The 10000-nt window shown below is 41.9% G+C and overlaps 1 protein-coding gene and 1 long non-coding RNA gene across 9 annotated transcripts in view; one reads left to right on the plus strand and one right to left on the minus strand.

Annotated features, from left to right (window-relative positions):
- Window positions 1-1377, plus strand: part of LOC143104447 (uncharacterized) — a 1631-nt gene extending 254 nt beyond the window's left edge. The window contains exons 2-5 of one of the 2 annotated variants that reach the window (XR_012983072.1): window positions 311-435; window positions 605-681; window positions 767-896; window positions 1261-1377. This is a non-coding gene — a long non-coding RNA (uncharacterized LOC143104447). Of the gene's footprint in view, window positions 1-216; window positions 436-604; window positions 682-766; window positions 897-1260 lie in introns of those variants that run through there. The other variant, XR_012983071.1, reaches the window with a different exon arrangement.
- tox2 (TOX high mobility group box family member 2) overlaps window positions 1-10000 on the minus strand; it is a 97922-nt gene that overhangs the window by 75175 nt on the left and 12747 nt on the right. The gene's annotated exons all lie outside the window — the stretch shown is intronic.

Below are 10000 nucleotides of genomic sequence, written 5' to 3' on the forward strand. Positions count from 1 at the left end.
CTCTCTCTTTCTCTCTTGTTCTCTTCTTTACCTCAACTTTATCTCTATCTATTTTGTTTATTTATCTATTTACTAAATTGTTTTTGTACATTGTCAAAAACAAATTTCAATCAATCAGTCAATCAATCAATCTCTCTCTCTCTCTCTTCCTCTCCTGTTCTCTTTTCTATCAAAGCTTTCTGACAGACTGTGTCCAACACTCTGACCCTCTCTCTTGCTCTGTTGTCGGTTATGGAGAAGCACACGAGCGAAGAGGAGTAGAGGCTTCAGACTTCTCTAATACCCTCTCTTATCCTCCACACTGTCCCAGGGCATCTCAGATAAGGATGCATACTGTCAAGCCTTCTCTCCACATCGCCACCATCCTGCACTAGCTACCATCGCATACTGGCGGTGCTTCCAGAACAATCCATGTTATATAAGACAGCACAGAGGGTGAGTTGGTGTGAGAGAACGTTTCTTACTGCTCGTAAGACCCATACAGGCATTTTTAAAGCACAGTTTTGCACATGTTTCCAGGATAGTCTGTGGAAAGCGAATTGACATGTGGGCACTGGTAATAATATCTAAACATGACTGGTTCTTGTTTGGGTGCTTCAAACAGATGGCTTCTATCATTGTTGTTAGTGGAGAGCCTCCATAGCTCGGATGCTCACATGAACCCCCCAAGGTCACGCTCTGGTGAGAAATACTTTTGTTTTTTCGTGCATATCTGTATACACAGGGAAACCGAGCCATCTTTAATCCGGTCAACATATCCCAACAGGTGCTTCAGTTTACAGTGGACAGCACTGGCCCCGGCTCGCGCAGTGGTCATCACCTCCTGGTCTGCCACAAGCTAGGACAATTAGCGACGTGTCACCACTGCCCCATGCCCTCCGCACCTGCTGAGACAGGTACAGTGGCATGGCCACGCCACCTCCATGAGACCTTAATGGGAGAGGGCAGAGAGAGCGTAGAGGCATGGAGGCCGATGGCATTAAGTGCGTGGGTGAGGTGCTGCTCTTCGGCCAGGAGAGAGTTAAATCTCTTATCTAGAGGCTCCAGAAGACATTCCTAGCAGAGGCCACAGTCCACGAGTTTCCTGCCTCTTGCCCACTGCCCTATTTATACTCTGCCGTCTCTCAGAGTACCAGTGGCAGCTTTTTCCTCGCAACACACTCACTTCCTGCCATTCAGCCACTGACATTTCTCCCTCTCTGTCTTTCTTCTATTCTTTCCATTTCTCTCTCTCTCTTTATCTCTCTCTCTCTCTTTCAGGTTATAACCTTTGCCAGAACCTTTATATTCTAATCTAAAAGTTGTGCTTTTCAAACGTTTTTTATTTTTTTATTTTCCTACATGATATAATACATTCTGAAACCTTCATTGAGTCATAGTGAAGGATTTCATTTCAAAGCATTTTGAATGGTGAGGTCGCTTTTTGTCAGCTATTCAGAGACTGGTAACAGGTTCTGACAGGGTGTGAGAAATAATCAAATAAATAATCTGCAACGCTTTTGAGGAGTTTCGTAATTTTTACTTTTTATCTTAGTTCTTACAGTAAATCATTACAAATCTCTAAGCACATTTAGTATATTCGGTGGGCTCTCATGTAGCTCTGCTGCAGCTGTTGAAAACTCGACCTCTAACCTGCAGCACACAAATAGATGGGAGGTTTCTGAATCAGGTGTTAAGATTACTAATCACGTACAAACTGATCTCCACACACATTTTTGATATGAGGGTGGCTTGTTAGGTGATTACTGAGAACAGAATAAATAGCTTTAGACTAGAGGGGTAAAAGTGGCCTGACCAAGAACGGGGCTCTTTTTTTAGTCTGCTAAATTAGTAGAGTCGACAGAACACATGACACAGACAGTACAGTAGGAAGTGCACTGACTATTTTGACACTTTGGTGCAGCACCACTGAAGGGTTGGTTGAATGTGTATGTTATTAAATAATTGAAATAAACGAACAAATAAATAAATAAATAAATGAATATAACAAGCAACAAGAAGAATGATTACTGAGCTGACCTTAGCCTATAGTGCTAACCTCCACTGAACATAAAGGGAAAGAAGTCTCTAAAGCACAGTGCTTATTTTAGCCACTCGTCCCTCCAGGCATCAATGAATAACATATTATTTTCTCAAACTCGGCCTGAAGGTAAATGTGGTGACTGCCTGCCAAAGTGTATGTGTGAGTGCGTGCATGCATGCATGGTGTGTGTGTGTGTGTGTGTGTGTGTTTTGATGTGTATGCATATATTCATGCATGCTCGAGAAAAAGGAGGGAGGTACACATAGAGAGGAAAGAAAGAGAGCATGAGTGATAATGAGTGATAGGAGTGTGTGTGTGTGTATGTGTGTGTGAGAGAGAGAGAGAACTGTTCTCCTTTCTGTCTCTTCATCAGTTTTTTCTTCTCCCTCCATGCTAATGGATGGGGATTGGGTGGGGATGAGGTGGGTGTGAGGAGGAGGGGGTTTTGCAGTGGAGCATGTGAAAAAGGCCTCACGTGATTTAGGAAGCTCTTTAGTATGGAACCTCTCAGCCACAGAGAAATGGAGAAATGTAATCAAACCATAAATCATAGATCATAGTGCTCTGACCCCCCCACCCCCTCCTCCTCACACACACACTCCCTTCCCCCTACATCTACTGACACACACACACACACACACACACACACACACACACACACGCACGCACGCACACACACACACATACACACACACACACACACACACACACACACACACACACACACACACACACACTCGACAGACGGCATGCATTGGACTACTTGCATTTTATTACTGTCTTTTGCATGCAGTTAAAATGTATGAGAGGAAAGATCAAAAGAACAAATATTCATTTATTTATGAGGTTTGATGTGATAGAACTGCATTATAGGTGAGGAATTACTTAAACCCTGTTTTTTATCTTTATTTTTTAGTTTTGAAACCTGAAATCAGCTAACCTCTTTGTGATGGCAGAGAACAGGCTTTTGGAAAGGCATAATTTGTAGTACCCCAACATCAGGATTATAGGTTACATGATGCTACACTACCACTTCCTCAAAACCCAACCAACAATCACAATTTAATCTTTATATATAAAGCCTGTCTCTCTGTTTCTGTGTGTGCGTGTGTGTGTGTGTGTGTGTGTGTGTGTGTGTGTGTGTGTGTGTGTGTGTGTGTGTGTGTGTGTGTGTGTGTCTGTGTGTGTGTGTGCGTGTGAGTGTGTGTGTGTGTGCGGGTGCAAGAGTGTTTTATTTATTTGGCTGTGACTTTGTGAGAGAGCCACCTGGCGTGTTTTAATATGAGCGGAACAGTGGGGTCATTGTGTGCACTGGGTGATACAGGCTGAGTGACCCATTTAGGGCCAAGACTCTGTGCTGACAAGAGTCTGTTATGTCTAGGACATCTGGAGGGCCCCAGGCACTGGAGTATGACTGCATACATTTGATCGAAAGAAAAATACTTTTGACACAGACACACAGAGATAGACGCACACAAACACACACAGACACACACACACACAGACTACACACACACACACACACACACACACACACACACACACATACACACACACACAGAGACCCACACTACACACACACATACACACACACACAGACCCACACTACACACACACACACACACACACACACAGACCCACACTACACACTCATGCACGCACACAGTCTACATACACACCCACACACAGTCATACACTTGCAGTACACGTACACACACACACACACAAACACACACACACACACAAACACAAAGATGCCTCCACCTATGCTGTGCACAAGCAGAAGGAAAGAAAAAAACCTTATCCTTACAAAAAGAAAAAAGTGAAAAAAAAGAGATGGAGATTTCATTTGACCGCTACACGGAGGGGTGGGGGGTGTGGGGGGGACCTGCTGGATTTGATCCAAGCTCACTGCTGCTCTGGCTTAATTTGCTGAGATTTCAGAGCTGTGGCACCAGTTTCCTGAGAGGATTGCGGGGCAGAAATGTTAAGGGAGATCTGGTGATAAGTTGCAGAGCTTCCAGGGACAGCGTTTACTTTATATTCATGTCTCTGCCTAAATACAGGAGACCCTCATGTCCAAGAGCCATGGACGTGTGCAGGACAGAGAAAGACCCATGTACCCCTGGATGGAAAAAAAGTAAAATACAGGTCTTCACACTGGAATTGATCCACCATTAAGTACTCCAATGAAATCCTGGGATTTCCCTGCTTTTCATTTTTGTCCTCTCTCTCCCTCTCTCTCTATTTCTTTCTTTCTCATTCTCTCTATTTTCCCTCCCTTTTCTGCATAACGCCTATCCACCCAGTCGAATGTAAATGACTGCATTATGAATGTAAATGTAAAGGACTGCATTTTGAGATACAAAAATTAAGCCATGGATGTGGCTGGCTCTGAATGCTTTCCCCCAAGGGTGTGAAAAACATTATTCCACGAGAAGATAAAGACGTAATTTGCACAAACAGAATGAAATTTGAGCTCTCTCCATCTCTACTCCTCTCATTTCCACTCATCTGCCTTTTTTTACGATCATAACAAAACATTACTTCATGACTGAATGTGCAGAGGTGTTCTTATTTTTATTATTATTATTATTATTATTATTATTATTATTATTATCATTATTATTATTATTATTATTATTATCTCATCTGTTCGCACAACTACTGTTAGCGGTTGGAGCTGCTGAAGTTTAATATAGCGGAAGGTCACTGCAAAGGACAGATGATTGTCACAGATTTAGTTGTGTATTATCAGAGCTTACCATCAGACTCAACACCAGGCCATATATCAAATATCTGCCATGAATAAGAATGATGCTGTGCAGTGTGCACTGGGCGCAAGACACTGTGTGGTCTGTGACTATGTACAGAATGCAAGTCCACAGTACAGTACAGTACATACACTGGCAGTTGTTAGAGAAGAATTCCCTATTTACTCTCAATGGCTTCAATGCTATGCATGATTTAGAGCATTCAAGTCAGGAATGCAGCAAGAATGAATTTATCATCTGGCAAATGTACTGTATGTGGCCTCTATGTTTAGAGCCTGCGCACTAGCCAACGGCACGCTAATGGACAACAGTGAAGGAGCACTGTGACATCATCGGCGGTGTTTTTTTCCAAGTTCTGAAATGAATACGGTTCTCATAAGGTGCTCATATGCTGTAATTGCCAGTTCCGGCGCAAGCGAGCATGCGGCGCAGAGAAGCGCTTTGACTAAGACTGGAGAGAGCGACACGGCCGCATGAAAAGCTCCGTCGTCGTCCAGGCCGCTGCCATCTTGTTGTGTTTCTTTTGTAACCTGTAATCGGATTCCGCATCCCAAAATAAATCAGGTTTGTTGAAAGGCAGAGGCAAGAAGCGGAAAAGATTAAATCATCAACCCCTTGTTTCAATTTTCCATATAATTAATTTGCGTGATAAAAAAAAATGTAAACTCACAAATGATTTAGGGGAAATTAGCATTTTTAATCACAGAAGATTACTTTAATAACTCAATGAATGTGTGGCAGCTGGCGCCTCAGCAAACGTTGTCACAGGCATTTAGTTCTGCCACTGCAACCAATACACATAATGCAAATCAACCTAAGGTTGTTTCATAGCAACAGTGGTAGTTTGTGTTTGTGTGTATGTGTGTATCTGTGTGTGTGTCTGTGTGCGTGTTGTGTGTATGTGTGTGTGTGTGTGTGTGTGTGTGTGTGTGTGTGTGTGTATGTGTGTGTGTGTGAAGAGAGAGAGCGTGTGACAGGGGAGTAATTTCCCTTTCAAACCATGAGCTATTAGGTGGTAATCCACAATGGGTAGACCCTAATACAAGCTGCGGATATTTACAGTTTACAGCACATAGAGGTTTAATATGTATGCTAACATTACGCCTGGCAAAATGCTTTGGAAGTCACCTGCTGTTATGATCTGTACCTTGGGGTCAACTTGAAGGCATTCATTCAGTCATTCAGTCATTAATTAATTAATTAATTTGTAGTACATTCATTACTCCCACTCTCTCTCTCTCTATCTCTCTCTCAAAACACAAAAATGTGCTATATAAATAAAAGTGACTTGACTTGACTCTCACTCTCTCTCTCACTCTCTCTTTCTCTCTCACTCATTCTGTCTTACTGTTGAAATATGAAACAAACACTTTTGATGGTCCTACAGCCAACTGATCTCTTTAACGCTCTGTGACATTTTCAACAATGTATTAATGTATACACATGGACACTGTATGTGTGTGTGTGTGTGTGTGTGTGTGTGTGTGTGTGTAAGCCTGTCCGCAGGATGTCAGGGGTGTCGGTGCGGGTCTGACAGAAAAAGTTCCTGTAGTCAGGTTGTGTTGGAGGCCCTCTCAGTCGCTTGGCTGTGTGCAGTGTGTCGGAGGGAAATGCCCTTCTAAAACCCTTTGTCAGAAGTTGTTACCACATCCTCAACAGAAGCAACATTGCTTATAATTCCTAATCTCAATTACACTGCGATGGTCAGAATTGAGGAAAGTTCCACGATATACTGATTTTGCTGTTGTTGTTGTTATTGTTATTCTATCACGCATAGAAGTGACCAAAAAGTACCCATGGTGAACCCCACCCTCCTAGTGGCCTGGACAGAAGAATGCTTAAAGAAAGAGAGTAAACATACTTGTGACAGTAAACAGCATGTTCCTTGTTTACCTCTCTTTATGGGGGCAGCTGCCCTGCAGTTATAATATGCAAAGTGGCTGACACATGGAGTAGTTCCCACTGGTTTTCTGATTCCAGTAAATGCATGGTCATTCTAGTGTAATACTCTGTGGAGAATCTTATCAGAACTGGGGGGTGGGGGGTACATGGAGTACATGAATTACTCGCTATTAACATACCACAATCTCAACCCCCACTAGTTCTCCGTTAATAACAGATTTATTCTTTGTAAGCATAAAAACAGATATGGTCAAACTGAGACTGGCGCATAAGCCAGTGTGTGGTATGGTGTTGCATATCAAGCCTCATGCCTTCAATCTGTTAGTGTCTCTAGCGCTGTGACTTCTAGCTAAATATGAAAGCGCTGACTGGCGGCATGGGCTTACGATGAGCCCAGGGCTTGTTGTTTTTTTGTGTCCGGGCTTTATAGACCAGCTGTTCTGTTTTATAATCCCATCTCTTTTTCTCAACCATTATCACAACCTTACATGGCGACGCACAGCCGCTTTCTGTTAGCATCTTTTGGCGCGGCACAATGCGCACACAATGTGAACCGATCCCGACGCTTACATAGAGATGTGAGCTCGCCGAACGCCGCGTTTTCTGGGCAAAGGGAAAGAGGGAATAAAAAAGCCCATGAAAGCATAACCCCAACTGGTGCCCTGCAGGCATGGCATCCCAGTGCTGTGCCAGCCTTCGGTGTCTATGCACACGCATTGAGGAGCTTGAAGAACAGCGTTTCTGGGAGTGGAAACCAGGCTTTTGAGCTTTTGATGTCTGATTTAGCATGCACTTCCAGATGGATGTTGGATTAAGTCTCAGAATGGATTTCGCATGAAAAACACAGAGAAAGGAGAGTGATAAAAGCTTTATGTTATATGTACTGACCGCAGTCAAATCTGTTAAATATGCAATAGACTAAGGCAGTGGGAGCAGTGTCTGCCAAAAGGTTTATTGGACAGCGTCATTCTATTGGTCACAATTACTTTATCCTCTGTATGGCCAAAAGAGGAATTGTCAGTTTTACACTGCTGTTTCTTTTTTTGCATGCTTTTGGGCTACATAAATTCTCTTATTTACATATGAACATAAATGTATTCAACCTTAATGATGCAGGCATACAAAAGACAATCCAAAAGATTGAGTTTCCTTTAACCACAGTATCTCTCATGAATGCCATCGACGGCATATAATTATAACGCAATTCATATACAGCTCAGTCATTTTTTTTCTCTGTATATTTTATCCCATTCCTTCTCACATTCTGCTGAATTAATGCAACTTTATGATGCCTTCAGTTTACTCTTTCCCTGCAATGTTTTTTTTTTCCTCCACAGATTTTTTTTCTCTCTTCAGCCTGCATACAGGGAAACTATTTTCTCCACTCACTGTAAAATACCACTAAAATATCTCAGAAAAGCTTGAGTTGATTTGACAGGACAAGTACAAGGAAAAGCTATTACTGAACCGTGGAAAAAGGTGATTTGGAAAGAATGGTCATAACTGGTACATTTGCAGTCTGCATTTTATCTAAACTCAAAGTGGTTTTAATTTGACTTTGCTGTTAATACAGTCCCCCCCCCCCGACACACTTAGGGAGGCTTTGCCTCTCGTTTCCTCTTTTCATTTCTGAGTACAGAACTTCTCACTACAAAATGCCTCAACACCATGATATTACGCTGCCTATTTTAAGGCCCACTAATGACAATATATGAGGTGAAATCACTGAGGACTTTGGTTGGAGAGATAAACTGTAAAAGGAAAGCTATACATAAACAGGCACATATGACAAGACATTCATCTCCCTTTAAATGCCTTTTAAAGAAGGCAATCTCTGCCAACAGTGAGGGCAATTTATCTTCTGTGGTTTGACGGGATCTGATTTTCAGTCAGGCTCCACCAAAACTAGAATGCTCTCTATCCTACAAGACCAAAAGTCCCTTATAGAACTTGCCATCATAGAGTGTGCTTAACATTTCTCCACATAAGGTCTGATACTTTTTTTTTCTTTTCTATTATTAGTTCTAAGGTTTTCTTTACAATTAAAATTCCTTACATCTATGGCTCTTCAAAGCGTAGAAGGTCTCTGGGCATGCTTGTAATTTAGCCTTAGTGTTCATTTTATGAGAACTCAGCCTCCATGTTTATCTAGCCCATGTTTTCTTTCAATAGGTGGAAGAGGCCTCAGTTCATTATGTAGAGCCCATATTTATTTTGCTGCCATTTCCTTTGCGTTGTCAACCCTGCTACATTTTGTACTGTTCTTTTTTGGTGTTTAACATTTTAACCTCAAACATGTGACATGTATGTGTGATCTTTTGTATTTTAAGCAATTTGGCAGCATCATTTGGCATCCGGACAGAGCTACAAGGCAACTATAAGTAATCGTTTCATATTAAGTGTCATTTTGTGGTAGCACCACAGCATTTCCAGTATGGCATGGCACCGGGAAATGCACTGAACCTCATTTAACAGTTTACAACCCAACCACACATCAATAATAGAAAAAAATGAAAAAAGATTACAGTAAACCCAACGTTTGCACACCGCACGGCATGCAGCTCTGAAATGTCAAAGGGGAAGCCGTGGTGGCAAACTCATCTTGAAACTCATTTAGAGGCTGCAAAAATGCAAGCAGCAATACAAATATTCACCTGCCTTTTTTCCCTCAAGGTATGCTTAACAAATAAACTCCCCTGCACTTTTGAGTATACAGGCTAAAAATGGTGACATTCCGGCACTCTGCCAAATGCTTATGGGACATTCTATGCTATGCTGTGAAAGATCCCTGATAGCGCACACAAAGCTGAAACCTAACCAAGAAGGAGAGTTAAGGAAAACAAATAGGCCTGAATAGTGAGTTGGACTTTTCCAAGAGTAATTTGACTCCATCCTAATCATGAGTGGCAGGCAGTAATGTGAATTAAAGGCATTAAAGAGTCACACAGACAAAAAAAAAGAAAAATAAATAATAAAACGTAAAAAAAAAGAACTGCTCTGTAACAAACTGAGTCATTTAAACGGCCAATTTGTAACTTCATCTGGATTTCCTGATTAGGTTCTTTCAAAAGTTAATTAAAATGCCGTGAGGAGATGCACATTTGTTTAGCGAGTGGCTGCCAAAAACGCACAAGTGTAGGAAAACCTCAATGTCAGCAGATGCTTGAAGCAGTCTTGCCAGAGCATGCCATTTCTTTTTGGCGTGGCTAATCTCAGTTTAAAATGGGAAGCATCTTCACAGCAATATTGGCAAAATAACCCCACAAAAACATTTTTATCTCCATTTCACCAGGGTCAGAAC

This window comes from Alosa pseudoharengus, unplaced genomic scaffold, assembly GCF_046254945.1.
Source record: "Alosa pseudoharengus isolate Yale_2024_CS ecotype anadromous, Long Island Sound unplaced genomic scaffold, YU_APseudo_1.1 YU_APseudo_1.1_scf_5, whole genome shotgun sequence".
NCBI lineage: Eukaryota > Metazoa > Chordata > Actinopteri > Clupeiformes > Clupeidae > Alosa > Alosa pseudoharengus.